The sequence below is a fragment of the Sus scrofa genome, chromosome 7 (assembly GCF_000003025.6).
Source record: "Sus scrofa isolate TJ Tabasco breed Duroc chromosome 7, Sscrofa11.1, whole genome shotgun sequence".
Lineage (NCBI taxonomy): Eukaryota > Metazoa > Chordata > Mammalia > Artiodactyla > Suidae > Sus > Sus scrofa.
This window is the reverse complement of record NC_010449.5, coordinates 77,908,234-77,923,405: the sequence shown is the minus strand read 5'-3', so window position 1 is coordinate 77,923,405 and position 15,172 is coordinate 77,908,234. Positions and strand designations below refer to the sequence as shown.

Here is a 15,172-nt window from a genome sequence, read left to right as displayed (position 1 = left end):
TTACTAATGCCTACCTACTTGAAATCAAATCTACAACTGTTTTAGATACTAATTCTGTGGCCAAATCATCCCGGATAGACATTAACTCAAAGGAACTGTTACCTTGGTACATGCTGATCTTAATGAACCCGTTATTTCTAACACCTCAAGGCAAGAAGTGTCCTTCAATTCCAATTCCTATGAATAATTATTCCTAAAAACTTATTTCTTACATTTCTATTTGCCAATAATATTTTTGAGGTATATAATTCCCTAAATTAACTAATCACTGCTTTTTTTTTTTGGCCTCAACTGAGGCATGTGGAAGTTCCTAGGCCAGGTATTGAACCTACACCACAGCAGTGACTTATCTTTATCCCACTGAGCCACCAGCGAACTCCCCTTATGTCACTTCTGGCAGTTCTGCACTTAATTTTAGTTTTAAGTCCATGTAATAGTATAAATATTCAGGCTTTATCCAAAAAAAAAAAAAAAGCAAGCAACGTTTTTTTTTTTTTTTTTTTTTTTTTTTTTTTTTTTTTTTTTTTTTTTTTTGGCTATTCTTTGGCCGCTCCGCGCATATGGAGGTTCCAGGCTAGGGTCGAATCGGAGCTGCAGCCACCGCCTACGCCAGAGCCACAGCAACGCGGATCCGAGCCGTGTCTGCAACCTACACCACAGCTCACGCAACGCCAGATCGTTAACCCACTGAGCAAGGCAGGACCGAACCCGCAACCTCATGGTTCCTAGTCGGATTCGTTAACCACTGCGCCACGACGGGAACTCCCAAGCAACGTTTTTGATTCTTACTACAATTAGAACAGTTATCTACATGGTGAGGGAACAAGTACATAGCTATGTAAAATAAGAATACTTTCAGCGCCTATGAAGTATGTTTCCTAAGGGATGAATTTATTCTGCAGCACTGGTTTAAACTGTGCTAATACTAGCTTTTGTGAAAGCAACACGTTATGAAAAATAAAATCACCTAAATCTTACACAAGAATTAAAAAAAGGATCTGATATGCGAATGTGATACTACTAAAAAACCCACATAATTTTTGCAAGTTTAGGAAAAAACTTGAATGCTTCAGAACCTAGCAAATAATAAGCACTATAATACCTACTTAATAAAAAGCATACAGGCACGCATTTTTTTTGGTCAACGTTTGGATGATCTGTAAAATGCATGCCAGAATACCCTGAAAGTCAAACTTTATTGTCTTAGGAAGTTACAACAATAGTATATGTAATTCTCATAATTTAATATTTTTCCCAAGGGCAGTTTGGGAATTTCCAATTACCGCTAGTGGTTGCTGTAATTACGTTCTTGTAAAGATTCAAATACAGTATGTTAGTATCTACCACATCAAGAGGTAGGAAAAGCCATTTAATTTAACCTAGTGGCCAAATTCCTTACTACTCCTGCTACTGATTTAATACGACCCTGGCAATCCACACTCTCATGCTGCGGTTTCTATCTGAGAAAGACAGTAATACCTACCTCAAGCAAGCTCCACTAACTTATATATTTCAAGTGATTTGTAACCTGTAGATAAAAAGCCAGCTTTCATTATTACTGTTAATATGTAAATGAGATTACAATTTAAAAAATAGAATTGAAAATAACTACGTCGAAGTCCATCATTTGCTCAGGGAGGAGTGAAACAAAAACTAACCGGTAAAATATTAAACCTATTGTTATATTTATTACTATACCCTGTGGTACGCTCCAGAATTTAGAGGCTTGCGGTACAATAAATATCTGCTTGATAACCCTTCCCATCCCCCGCTCAATTTTTAAATTTACAGGACTATACTAATGAGCATTTCGATCTTCCCTTTCATGATCTCTCTTAGAGACCTCATGGTCATAGAAAATGAAAGGACAGCAGCCGTTAACACAGGAGAGCGAGAAGAAGAAAAAGGACATTCTCCCTGCCGATCCTGGCCTAGAGGACATTAGGTTAAAAATCCACGCAAGGGCTGAGGCCTATAAAACTCTCTTGCATAAGATCTAATCCCCCCGTGCAAATAGAATAAACGGGGGCCTGCTTACTCTACCGAGAGGAGGGTTCCCCCGTCTTCTCCCACACCCCCTCGCGCTCCCCAAGGAACCCAGCGACTCCCCTGCTTCCACCCCCTCCACTTACCAGGAGGGGGGAGGGAGAAGAGATTCGATTCTGAATCTCCTACTCCCGGGTTCTACGTGGAGAAGCGGACTGCTGCTCGAGGTCGGCAACACCGCCGCAACCGCTCAGTCTTCGCCTCTTCACAAAATGGCCCCCGAGTCTCCTCTGCCGCCGAGGCGAAGGCCTAGTCCCCGCCCCACTTCTAGGACTCTTCCTATTGGCTGAGCTTTTTCTCGCTCCCGCTTCTAATTAGACAGTTCTACCGCTCTTCACAATTCTGTCCAATCACAATCAGTGGTGGGTTAGACTAAGCAAGAGAATTTCCACATGCGTGAGCGAAATTAGTTTGTAACTGGTTATTTTTCCTGTCATTTATCACCTGAGAAATGCTTATTGGCCACTGTAACTGACGAAGCGGTAGGTGGAAACCTGCCTTTGTACCGCGCACCACTTCATATCCGGGTATCCGGGAGGTTGTGATTGGCGGCTACGGGATCCTATCACTGCTCCTTAGAGAACCTGGTAGAAGGCCCGCCGGGATCTCGGAATTCCGGCGGCGCGGGGGCGGGGAAGGATTGCGGGATTTTGTTTGGTAGCGGCTCAAAGGATGTGCCCTAGCTCCGGGCCTAGGTAAAGGGAAGCAGGAATCTCCGAATGAATCCTCTATACTGCTGTGTGGATAAAGAAAACACTTTTCTTAGAATTGGGAGGGAGCACCAAGGACTAGAAAAGTAACCAATCCTGCAAAACTCCAACCTTAGAGCTCCCATTTGGACAACACTTAACCTGTCAAGCCCTTCTTTAGACAACCTGTATCTCACCCAAAACAGCTGACTTCCTTATTCCTCTCCACTGCAAAAGGTAAAGAAAGTCTAAAATGTTGGCCTGAAGTATTACAGCACCCATCCTCTGGCCCCAAATCATTTCACGAATACCCTACATGCCAACCAGAATTGGCTTGCCCATCTAATCCTACCCCCTGCTCGTCCCCCAAATCTGCTCCCTTCTTCCCCTCATCTGAAATAGCTAGTCTCCCACCTTCTGGCTCCAGGCATCGCCTGCCAGTCCCGCTGGTTATATTATAGCAGCCATGCACACAGTGGGATAGGTCCAGCTATGCTAGGAATGAAGGATATTTCTCTGTACAGTTAGAGAAAGCAAGATGCAGAATACTATCTAGATAATGTGATACCATCTGTATACATCTTATGGAATATATGTATATGTGAATACAGTTTTATGCATTAATTTTGAATTATGTCTGAATTCCAGAGAGATTCACAAGGAAATTACTTGTTACCTATCAAATGGAAAAAAAAAAAAAAAAGGCCATTTAGTAACAAGTTGAATGTCATTTACTTAGGGAGAGCAGTCCATGGTTGGAAGAGTACAGTGACTCACAAGCAGTGGAGCACACTTCCCCAGGGAGTTGGGGCAAGAGTACGTTTTATACAGCATTAGAAGCAGCAAGGTAATCGGTATGATCAGCTGGGGTTGTGTATCTGACCTTATTTAGTAAGATTAGGGAACCAGGAAATAAGTACAGAGCCTAAAAGTATGGCATTTGGGGATTGGCTAACCGGATATACTGCAGATCTGGTCAAGCTGAGCCTTTACAGGAACATAAAGATGAATTTTGCTAATATGACACTTCCAACAGAAGCGACTCCATTTTGGGCCTAGAAATTTATTTTATTTTATTTTATTTTTTGTCTTTTAGGGCCGCACCAGCGGCATGTGGAGATTCCCAGGCTAGAGGTCAAGTCGGAGTTGTAGTTGCCAGTTTACACCACAGCCACAACAACGCCAGATCTGAGCTCTGTCTGTGACCTGCACCACAGCTCATGGCAATGCGGGATCCTTAACCCCTGAGTGAGGCCAGGGATTGAATTTGTGTCCTCATGGATACTAGTCAGAGTAGTTTCTGCTGAGTCACAACAGGAACTCTCTAGAAATTTATTTTTGACATACCTTTGGTGAGCAAACCTGTCTATATACTCTGTACGCTTTATTATACACTCTGAATTTTTGTTTCCCATATGCATGTATTGCTTTAAGGAAATTTAAAAAGCAAAAACAAAAAGTGTGTAGGAAAAAACATATTAAAATGATAATAGTGGTTCTCTCTTGGGAGAATTACATGTACTTTTTTTTTATAACTTTCTTTTGCTTTTCTGTATTTTCCAAATTGTCATCTTGGAACAGGTAATTGGAAAACATCTCCAAGTGCTTAAAGCCTCAGCTCAATTGCCACATTGCAGTTTATTTAAAACTACTTCATAGCACTGTGGTTAATTTTACGTTCATCTCTTCTCCTAGATGGTAAGTCCTTTGATTGCAGAGTTTAATTCTTATTTCTTTCTTTATTCCCTTTGCTTATACATGTTATAGAGCCTTAAACAGAGAATGTTTGAAATTTGAAATTTGTGTTAAATGTATGTACTGGGGAAATTGTTATTTTCCCAGGACTAACAGGTAGCCTATCTTTTTTTTTTTTTTTTTTTTTTTTTGGTCTTTTTAGGCCGCACCCTGTAACGTATGGAAGTTCCCAGGCTAGGGGTCTAGTTGGAGCTGCACCTGCCAGCCTACACCACAGCCACAGCATCACCAGATCTGAGTCACATCAGTGACCTATACCACAGCTCATGGCAACACCGGATCCTTAACCTGGTGAGCGAGGGTAGGGATTGAACTGCATCATTATGGATACTAGTCAGGTTCATTACCACTGAGCCACGACGGGAACTCCCAGACTATCCTTTTTTAAAATTAAATATTTTTTTATAGCAGTTACTCAGAGGGACCTAGATGAAGCTTGGTTGACATGTAATTCATGTAATTCTTAAGTAACTAAACAAAAATAAACACTAGCATGTTTTATTTACTCACTGTTCTCATAGAAGAAAAATGTCTATAAAATGTTAATGAAAACTACTTAAATTCATTGTACCAGAAATCAGTTTTACTGCACAATCTTTGCCATGACCTGCTTGTTAACAAACTCTGTATTTGGTGCAAAAGAATTACTTAAGAGGCAGCACTTATGTTTTCAAGTTCACTCCTTTGCTAGGTGAGGTGGACATGGAGAATACAAGAGGAATTAACATCTAGCCCCTCTGTTAAGTAGCTTGAATTTACAAAGGATGAGAAAAACATGTGTAAAAATAGCATAATACAAAGCAGAATGCAAAGTACTATGTTGACAAACATTCATGACTATCTGGCTTTAAGGCTCAGTAAGCCTAGGTGGGTGAAATGGAAAGTAGGAAGTTCCCCTTATCTCTTCTGCTCACTCTATACACCCTTATACTTCTAAAGTTGAGTATTTTTATTGGATGGCTTTGTATATTAGAAAGAAAGTCACTAGCCAGACTCCGGTAATGGAGTAGAAGTGGGGGAAGAGATAAGGAAACAGAAGCAACTTCTAACCTTTGGGTAAGGAAAAAACCAAAATTGTACTTTTGTCTTTAATTCAAGAAGTAATTCTCTTTGAAGAAGGTTTTATATGGCTTGGATGTATTGCAGAATAATGTATCCCCTACAACCTTCCCTCTTCCCAGCTCTAAGCCACCTGTCAAGTAGGAGAAGGAGAAGAAAAGCCACAACAGCTATGAAATGCCCAATTTGCTTTAACTTAGTAGCCAAATATTGTCCTCAATATCTCTCATCCTACATATACTCAGCTACCTAGTTATCTACCTTATTCCATTCAACAAGTCAAATAGGACTTTACTAGCACAATCATCATTGCCTCTCCTCCTCTACATCCTTCATTAACCAAGAATGATATTATAAGCATCTTCCACTGCAGAGTGAGGAGGTGGTCTCTGATGGATCCAGACAAAGCACTTAAAACTTCACAAAACCCTCTGATGCCCAACACTGCTTTATCTTTCTTTACACTAATTTGAGGAGTGAGACATTTCTGACTATTTGCAATCTGTCTTATGCAGGCAAACGTATTCTACCTGAAAAATGACATAAAGATACCACACACCACTTTCAAGACCCTTACTCTTTGCATCTTGTTTCTCCCACATTGAGTCTGTCCCCCAGGCTGGTCTTGCAAACTGCTGTCATGGTGATCATCTGAAAGCATTCACTTTTATTGTGTAACTCCCACACTAAAATCTTATAATAGCTGTCTCTTCCAGTCCTCTATTTTCATTGTTTCATCTGCAGCTCTTCCCTACCTGGCCCGTCATTATCTATCAGTGTTAGCCCCTCTGCAAGACTCTATGCCTAGTTCTACAAAAAAGATCTTATGCACTGCTAATAAAATTACTGGTCGTTTTGTTTGGATATACATCTTCTCAAGGCTTCTAGTGTTTTTTTTTTTTTTTTTTTCTCTCATTATTTTAGAGCTTTCCAAATGGAAATACCTTGTTTGTTTTTTTCCTGATAATTTGTGATTGTTGTAAAAATTTTAAATATAGAAAAAGTGAAAGCTTCTATGTCATCTGTCCCCCCAAAACATCCATTCTTAACTATTTGGTGTAGATTTAATAAAAAGGCATATATGGATTTATGGATTTATTATTACCTAAATGTTATCTATAATCTGTAATCATGGGCTTTTTCATCTTTTCCTTTTTTTTTTTTTTTTTCTTTTGCCTTTTTAGGCCTGCACCTGCAGCATATGGAGGTTTCCAGGCCAGAGGTTGAATCAGAGCTGTAGCTGCTGGCCTGTACCACAGCCACAGCAAGGCCAAGGATCAAACCTGCATCCTCATGAATGCTAGTCAGATTTGTTTCCACTGAGCCATGACTGGAACTCCTCATCTTTTCTTAATAACAAAAACCCTTAAAACTTGAAAAATAGGAGTTACCTGGTGGCCTAGTGGTTAAAGGATCCAGCATTGTCACTGCTGTGACTTGGGTTACTGCTGTGACAATGGTTTGATCTGTGGCCTGGGAACTTCTGTATGCAATGGGAGCAGCCAAAAAATAAATAATAAGTAAATTAAATAAATAAAAAGCAAGGAAAAAATCTGTATCCACAAAGTCTGAAAAAATTGGAAAGATTAAGGCAGTTCAGGGAGTTCCCATCATGGCTCAGCGGTAATGAACCCAACTAGTGTCCACAAGGACGAGGGTTGGATCCCTGCCCTCACTCAGTGGGTTAAGGATCCAGCATTGCCGTGAGCTGTGGTATAGGTTGCAGACGAATCTCAGATCCCATGTTGCTATGGATGTGGTGTAGGCAGGTAGCTACAGCTCTGATTCCACCTAGCCAGGGAACTTTCATATGCCGCAGGTGTGGCACTTAAAAAAAAAAAAAAAATTTTTTTTTTTAAGCATGGTATTCTTTTTTAAAAAGCAATTCAGAATCATGACATCTAGTGGTTTTGAGATTGAGTAGTATTTGATTTTAAGTATTATTGGACACTGTTGTGTTAATAATAATAAAAACAATAGGTAGCTTTTATTGCGCAGATATGAGTGAAGCTCTGATTAGGGGTCTAATCAGAGCTACAGCTGCTGGCCTACGCCACCGCCATAGCAACAGAGGATCCGAGCCACGTCTGAGACCTACACCACAGCTCATGGCAACACCGGATCCTTAACCCACTGAGCAAGGTCAGGGATTGAACCTGCAACCTCATGGATACTACTCAGGTTCATTAACCTCTGAACCACAAAGGGAACTCCTCATTTGGCAGTTTTATTATCCCCATTTTAAAGATGTGGAAACTAAAGCACAGAGAGGTTAAGTCATTTGCCTAAGGTAGCACAGCCGAGCTAAGATTCTGACTATAGGAAGTCTGATTTTAGAGTGGGTGCAAATACCCATTCCATAGTTATTAATAATGTAAGATTTGCCACAGTGGAAAAAGCTTACTCATTTATTAAATATTTATGGAGTACATGCTATGTAATAAGCATTGTGCCAAATACTATGCCAGGACACGAGAACATAGAAGTAAACAAAATAGATGTAGTCCCTGATCTTCAGAACAAAGTATTAAATGAATAATTATTTAATTAATTGCTTATAATAAATTGTATCAAATGCTACTAGAGATAAGTACAGGGTGCTATGGTATCTATGTAATATAGGCCACAGACCCTTCAAGGAGATGTGAAAATAAATGACTTAAGAAGTCTTCCTATTTCTTATTTCCTCAATTTCTTTTTTTCTCCTTCCTGCTAAATGTTTTCTCCATTTTTTTTTCTTTTGTCTTAGCTGCTTCTTTTCTAATTTTCATCCCAGCAATGACCTAAATCTGGTTTCTTATAGGTTAAGCCTTCTTTAACACACTTGCCATCTGTTCTCCTTCTGGCTCTGAAGCACAAGATTTTATCCTCTGGTAATTTTTCATTAAGCTAATCTTTGTACAGCTTACAAAGTGCTTTTCAGTTGACAAGACTTACATTTCATAATTAGTGCTTACTTTACTATGATGGTAGAAACTGACCTTTTGCATCAACATCTAAATATTATAAAAATACTGTATGAACTCGCTCAAATCCTTTCAAATATGAAATTTTGTTTCATGTAGTAATTATCATTCATATGACTGACCATTATAAAATTTACCCAGGCAGTTTCAAGCAATGGAGAAGAGATCATTCAAGTCCCTTTTATCTGAGTCCTGAAAAGCAAAAGAAAGCTTTATTAAGCTTGTGTGAATAAGGTTTCCAATAACTAAATCAAGCATCTGTTTTCAAATTTAAAGTAAATAAAATTGGGAAATGAGAATGTCCTAAAACTGATTTATGGTGATGGGTGCATTAGTCATTGAAGTTACTAAATAACAACAACAACAACAGTGTTTTACACCTGAAATAGGCATGTGTAAAATATACCTCAATAAAGTTGTTTTTTAAAACAAAGAAAAAAAGGAAATAACACACTAGTCACACTAATTACGTTTCAAGTACCTCATAACTACATGTGGCTGGTGGCTTGCATTTTGGATAGCATAGGTCTAGTATATAAAACTTTTCCATGATGTTAAAAAATACTTTTGGGAGTTCCCGTTGTGGTGCAGTGGAAACGAATCTGACTAGGAACCATGAGGTTGTGGGTTCGATCCCTGGCCTCGCTCAGTGGGTTAAGGATCCGGTGTTGCCTTGAGCTGTGGTGTAGGTCACAGGCATGGCTTGGATCTAGGGTTGCTGTGGCTGTGGCTTAGGCTAGCGACTACAGCTCCAATCAGATTTCTAGCCTGGGAACCTCCATATGCAGGCAGGTGTGGCCCTAATAAGACAAAAGACAAAAAAAAACAAAAAAAAAAACTTTTGGAGTTCCTGTTGTGGCTCAGCAAAAACAAACCTGACTAGTATCCACAAAGATTCGAGTTTGATACCTGGCCTTGCTCAGTGGGTGAAGGATCTGGCATTGCCCAGAGCTGCAGTGCAGGTCGCAGATGCGCAGCTAGGATCTGGTGTTGCTGCAGCTGTGGTGTAGGCCAGCAGCTGTAGCTCTGGTATGACACCTAGTCTGGGAACTTCCATATGCTGCAAGTGAGGCCCTTAAAAAAAAGCAAAAAACTTCCTTAAGTCTGTTTCAAAATAATTACACTTACAACAGAAGTATAACAACTGTAATAGTAAACATGCAAAAATCTAATACCCGTAACGCATCAGGGACGCTTAAATATACAATAACAAGTTTTTTTAAAAGTTCAAGGCCAATAGCAATCAAATGTGTATTAAAAGCACAGTGAATTATTACGTTCACCTAAGAAAAAGACAGGTTTTTTTTAAAAGATGCTAATTTTTTTTTTTTTTTTTTTTTTTTTTTTGTCTTTTTGCCTTTTCTAGGGCCGCTTCCGTGGCATATGGAGGTTCCCAGGCTAGGGGGTCTAATCGGAGCTGTAGCCACTGGCCTACGCCAGAGCCACAGCTCATGGCAACGCTGGATCCTTGACCCGCTGAACAAGGCCAGGGATCGAACCCGCAACCTCATGGTTCCTAGTCGGATTCGTTAGCCACTGCGCCATGACGGGAACTCCACTCCTGATATTAAGATGAGAAGAAATATATACTGCTGATAGGAGTGTAAATTGGTATGACCTTTCTGAAAGTTGGTTGGACAGTTTGGAAATAAGACCTTAAATATGGGCTCACTCTCACTCTCTCTCGCTCCTTTTTTTAAAGCTTTTTCTTTTTTAAGTTTTATTGAAGTGTATAATGTTGTGTAAACAAGATTTACAATGTTATGTCATTTTCTGCTAAACAGCAAAGTGACCCAGTCATACATATACATATATTCCCTTTCTTATATTATGTTTATGGGCTCTCTTTGACTCAGCAATTTTACTTCTAGTAATTCATTTTAGAAAAATAAACATTGATGGAAGCAAAGATATATCTATGAGGATTTTTAATGCATTGTAGTTATAATGGCAAAAAATAAACAATCTGAATGCCCATCATAAATAGGGCATTGATTAAATAAGTTATGATACTTTTATAGAATAGCCATTTAAAATTATAAAATAAAATCGAATATTTAATATTTTACATGTTCATTTGCATTATACATTGGGTATTGAAAAATTAAAACTTTTTAAAAAATAAATGATCTAGAATAGTCAAACTCATAGAAACAGAAAGTAAAGTGGTGGTTGCCAAGAGTTGAGGGGAAGGTAAAATGGGGAGTTGTTTAATGGGTTTAGAGTTTCAGCTTTGTAAGTCGAAAAAGGTCTGGAGATTGATTGTACAGCAACATGAATATACTGTTAAAAATGGGACAACAGGGGAGTTCCCATCGTGGTGCAGCAGAAACGAATCCGACTGGGAACCATGAGGTTTTGCGTTCGATCCCTGGCCTCGCTCAGTGGGTTAAGCATCCCATGTTGCTGTGAGTTTTGGTGTAGTTTGCAGATGCAGCTCAGATCTGGCATTGATGTGGCTGTGGCGTAGGTTGGCAGCTTCAGCTCGGATTTGACCCCTAGCTTGGGAACCTCCATATGTCGTGGATGTGGCCCTAAAATAAATAAATAAATAAATAAATAAAACCCCCAAAACAAGACAGCAGGGCCCCAAAGGTAGTTGCTATGCTAAGCCCCATGTCACCAAACCAGGGCTTGACTTAATTACAGATTCAGCTCCCTCACCAAAATGGAATCTTAAACAAGTCTGTTAGGGTAATCTGCCTGATAGACTCCTGTTATCCTCTAAAGGAAAGTGATCTTGCAATAACCAACCACTCTTTTGTATAGTACAAGTTCCTTCTTCCCTTTCCCCCTGCTTATAATAGTCTTTCATTTTGTACAGCTCCTCAGAGCTCCTTTCTATCTGCTAGGTAGGATGCTGCCTGATTGATGAATCATTGAATAAAACCAACAAGATGTTTAAAATTTACTCAAGTTGAATTTTTTTTTTAACAATACTTAACACTATTGAACCATACACTTAATAGTTAAGGTAGTAAATTTCATGTGTACTTTACTAAATTAAAAAATGTTTAAATAAATTAAAGAAATAAGTGATCTTATTTTATTTTAAATGTTATATACGGCTTTATGCATACATAAATCAAAAGGATAACAGTAGTCATCTCTGAGTGTTAGGATTACTAATACATTTCATTTTCTTCTTTTCATTTTTCTATTCATGTCTGCCATTCATGGTATTACTTTTGTATCTGAAGACTGCTATTATATCTCCTCCAACTCCTTTTTTTTGCCACACCTGTGATATGTGGAAGTTTCTGGGCCAGGGATCAAACCTGCACCACAGGAGTTCCCATCATGGCTCAGTGGTTAACAAATCTGACTAGGAACCATGGTGTTTCGGGTTCAATCTCTGGCCTTGCTCAGTGGGTTAAGGATCCAGCATTGCCGTGAGCTGTGGTGTAGGTCGCAGATGCGGCTCAGATCTGGTGTTTTCGTGCCTGTGGCGTAGGCCAGCAGCTACAGCTCTGATTAGACCCCTAGTCTGGGAACCTCCATATGCTACAACCTTAGAAAAAAGACCAAAAAAAAAAAAAAAAAAAGGCAAACCTGCACCACAGCAGTGATCCAAGTCTTTGCAGTGACAAAGCCAGGTCCTTAACCTACTGTGCCACAGGGAAACTCCTCCAACTCCTTCTTAATGACTGGAATTCCTTTAATATGGGTCAAAGCCTTACATTCTATGTTTAGAAGTACATTAAGCCTAGAGAAAAAATATCAAATGGTGCAAATTCATTCTAAAATGTAATGAGAATGTCAGGGAGGAAAAAAAACAGGAGGTAACTGGTTGCCTGAAAAGGGTAGGAGGAAATTTTTTAAATTTAGTTTTATTGGGGAGTTCCTGTTGTCGCTCAGCAGTTAATGAACATGACTAGTATCCATGAGGACGCACATTCAATCCCTGACCTCACTTAGTGGATTAAGGATCCAGCGTTGTCATGAGCTGTGGTGTAGGTCACAAACACAACTTGAATCTGGCATTGCTATAGCTGTGGTGTAGACCAGCGGCTACAACTCCGATTCAACCCCTAGCCAGGGAACCTCCATATGTCACAGAGTGTGGCCCTAAAAAGACAAAAAAATTTAAAATTTAATTTTATTGGAGCATGGTTGACTTACAATGTTGTATTGGTTTAAGGTGTACAGCAAAGTGAAGGAAATTTTTAAAAAATCAACAAAAACCAGAGACTCAGAAAGGAGAGTACAAGATCATCAAACACACATGTGACCTACTTCAAAATTCTTTCCAGGTCTATTTATGATTAGATCATCCAAAAAAGGAGAGAAGACCTAAGATCCTTGAGAAATTTCTTAGTTAATACCCATCTTGGGTGCAGAAAAGGCCAGGTTTTATAATTCTGTCACCTAAACTTCAGAAAATAGTATGTGACTCAGTGGTAACAAACCAGAGTAGTATCCATGAGGGTGTGGGTTCAATCCCTGATTTTGCTCAGTGGATTAAGGAACAGGTTAAGGATCTTTGATGTATGAATTCTCAGTGGGTTTAGGATTAGGAGCCCATATGCTGCAGGTGTGGCCCTGAAAAAAAAAAAAAAAAAAAACCACTTGGGAAAATATTATGTTGGGTTTTCCTGTTTTCACTAAGAGATTTATATATTCCAGGTAATTTTAATACTTTCTAATTGTCCACCTTATTTTATTTTATTTTGCTTTGTTATGGAACCACACAGGGCCCATTAAACATGTGCTCACCCTCCTGGTAATCCCTTTTGAATCTATACACTGAGTGTTCATAGCAAAGAGGATTTCATAGAGCAATTGAGACTATATTTCACATAAAATATAATATGAATGCAGTGACCAGCATGCAGATTTTTTTCTTTTGGGGCTGCATCTGGAACATATGGAAGTTCCTAGGGATCAAATTGGAGCTACAGCTGCTGACCTACACCACAGCTCATGGCAATGCCAGATCCTTAACCCACTGAGCAAGGCCAGGGACTGAATCCACATCCTCATGGATACTAGCTGGGCTCTTAATGCGCTGAGCTGCAACAGTAACTCCAGCATGCAGAATTTTTAATTTTCAAATATCAAGTTCTAGTGTTGCTTTATTACATCCCACTATGTGGTTCGGAAACAATGGTCACAGTGAAATGGGATATACACCTTCTTTTACTTGAGAGGGTCCTGGCACATGTGCATTGAGGAGGCACATTGACCCCAGCAATGGAGCAGAGTTTGTTGCCTTCAAAGAGCTATCTCAAGGGTCTAGTAAATCTCCCACTGTTGTTTACCTTCGGGAAGGGATTTAAAGATCATTGTCCCAACACCAAAAATTTAAGTTAATCTTGTTCATCTCAAATCAAATAAATACGTTTCCAAATTTAGTTTTGGTTGAGAAGTTGGTATGTTAAAGAATGTCTTAGCTGCTCTTTCTCTAACCACAAAACGCCTAGAGAAATAGCACAACCTTCAAGCTGTGATCTACGAAGAGTTAATATCTTAAGAGCTAAACAGAACTGTATTAACTCCTCTCCCAACCAGCCAGGAGGGCAAGAGGATTCTGTAGAACTAGAGGACACCAGAGCAGTCAGAGAGAAGAATTAAAAAGAACTCTCTGGAGGAAGCAAGAACTGTAAGTTTATCTCTAATACACATACATATAGTCTTGGAGAAGAGTGAAATAAATTTATTAATTTTGTATTGTGCCAGTCTCCCAGGCATCCAGACATAATATGATTAAGTTATCTTTAATCCTGTCACCCTCTTCTTCTTTTTCTCCTTCTTCTGGCTGCCCTGTGGCATATGGAATTCCAGAGCCAGGGATCATATTCGAACCGAGCTGTTGCAATGCCAGACCCTTAACTCACTGTGCCAATCAGAGATCAAACTTGTATCCCAGTGCTTCAGAGACACCATCGATCCCGCTGTGCCGCAGCAGGAAACTGTCACCTCTTACCTCCATCCCACATCCAACTAGTTCGCAAGTCTTTTTTTTTTTTTTTTTGTCTTTTTTTGCCATTTCTTGGGCCGCTCCCGCAGCATATGGAGGTTCCTAGGCTAGGGATCTAATCGGAGCTGTAGCCGCCAGCCTGCGCCAGAGCCACAGCAACACGGGATCCGAGCTGCGTCTGCGACCTACACCAACAACGCCGGATTGTTAACCCACTGAACAAGGGCAGGGATCAAACCCGCAACTTCATGGTTCCTAGTCGGATTTGTTAACCACTGCGCCACAACGGGAACTCCTAGTTCGCAAGTCTTTTGATTCTCCTTCCCCAGTCTTCTATGATCTATTCCACTCTTCCATCCCTCTGCCACTGTCCTTCTTAGTTCAAGGCCACTTGCCTGAACCTCAGCAATATCTTAATGCTCCTCCTCTCTGCCTATCTAACTCATTAATGCCAGATGAATCTTCCCAAAGGCCTTCCACAGCTCCAACTCTGCTGCTCTTGTGCTCAAAAATGTGTAATTCCCACGCTTTGTCTGCAGAATGAGTACAGCCCTTCTAATTTAAATGCAAAGTCTTCCAAAATATACTTCCTTTCACTTATTCCCACAACTCTTTCTCAAACTTGTTATGCCTGCCTGCTACTGTCAAAGACTACCCTGCTCTTTGCCCATCCATGACTCTTCTCAACTGTCCTCTATCTGTATAGAACATTCTGTACCTCTTTCTGCCAAAATCCT

General features: G+C 39.8%; 1 protein-coding gene across 37 annotated transcripts in view; it reads right to left on the bottom strand.

Annotated features, from left to right (window-relative positions):
• The window catches only part of HNRNPC (heterogeneous nuclear ribonucleoprotein C (C1/C2)), a 57,453-nt gene extending 55,145 nt beyond the window's left edge, over positions 1–2,308 (bottom strand). For 11 of the 37 annotated variants that reach the window (XM_021098237.1, XM_021098255.1, XM_021098233.1 and 8 more), the window contains exons 1-2: positions 2,133–2,282; positions 1,484–1,528 (exon numbers count right to left, since the gene is read on the bottom strand). The gene's annotated coding sequence lies outside the window, so the exon portion shown is untranslated. 37 annotated transcript variants of the gene reach the window in all.